Here is a 1,042-nt window from a genome sequence, read left to right as displayed (position 1 = left end):
TTTTTCTTGTTACTGACTTGTGGGAGTTCTTATGTATTTTTGGATATTAATTCCTCAGATATATAGTTTACAAATATTTTCTCTCATTCTGTGGATTATTTTGTGTACTCTGTTGATAGTCCTTTGCTGCACAAAAGCTTTTTAGTTATGTAGTTCCACTTGTCTAGTTTTTCCTTTGTTACCATATCCAAGAAATCATTGCCAATACCAATGTTATGAAGCCTTCCCTATATTTTATTCTAAGAGTTTTATACTTTGGGGTCATGCATTTAAATCTTTATTCTATTTTGAATTTATTTTTGAGCATGGTATAGAATAAGGGTCCAGTTTTATTCTTCTGCACATGGACGTTTAGTTTTCCAGGCACGTTTGTGTGGGTTTTTTTTTTTTTTGGTCCTTTAAAAATATTTATTTGGTTGTGCTGGATTTTAGTTGCAGCGTATAGGATCTTTGATCTTTGTTGTGGCATGTGGGATCTTTAGTTATAGCATGTGGGATCTAGTTCCCTGACCAGGGATTGAACCTAGGCCTCATGCATTGGGAGTGCAGAGTCTTAGCCACTGGACCACCAGGGAAGTCCCCAGGCACATTTGTTGACTTATCCTTTCCTCATTGTGTAGTCTTGGCACCCTTGTCAAAGATCATTTGACCATATATGCATGGGTTTGTTTCTGAGCTGTTCTGTTCCATCTGTTCATGTCTGTCTTCCTATCAGGACCATGCTGTTTCAATTACTGTAGGTTTGTAACATGTTTTGAAGTCTGGAAGTGTGAGGCATCCAGCTTTGTTCTTGAAATTGTTTTGGAATAAATACTTTTTTAATGTTTAAAGCAGTATGTGGTTTGTTTTTGTTTTCAACTTGTGTCTTCTTTTTCCTTAGCATAAGCCCTTTGATTTTAGTTTCCATTCTTATTTCATAATCTCTTTCAGATTTTGTCAACTACTGTAGAATATTGGTATTACATCTGTTAATGGTTGTAGCTGCTCTTCTCCTTCAAATGGTTTCATTTCTTATGTGCTTTGCAATTTTTTTGTTGTGAGC

At 35.5% G+C, this 1,042-nt stretch overlaps 1 non-coding gene across 1 annotated transcript; it reads right to left on the bottom strand.

Moving 5' to 3' along the window:
• Positions 1–502: 502 nt before the first annotated feature.
• On the bottom strand, positions 503–575 carry TRNAG-CCC. Its single transcript has one exon. It is a non-coding gene; the product is annotated as a tRNA-Gly (tRNA).
• Between the last annotated feature and the right edge of the window lie 467 nt (positions 576–1,042).

This window comes from Bos indicus x Bos taurus, chromosome 12 (genome assembly GCF_003369695.1).
Source record: "Bos indicus x Bos taurus breed Angus x Brahman F1 hybrid chromosome 12, Bos_hybrid_MaternalHap_v2.0, whole genome shotgun sequence".
In the NCBI taxonomy this organism is placed as follows: domain Eukaryota; kingdom Metazoa; phylum Chordata; class Mammalia; order Artiodactyla; family Bovidae; genus Bos; species Bos indicus x Bos taurus.
Note: the sequence above shows the minus strand (reverse complement) of the source record. Positions and strands in the feature narration are given on the sequence as shown.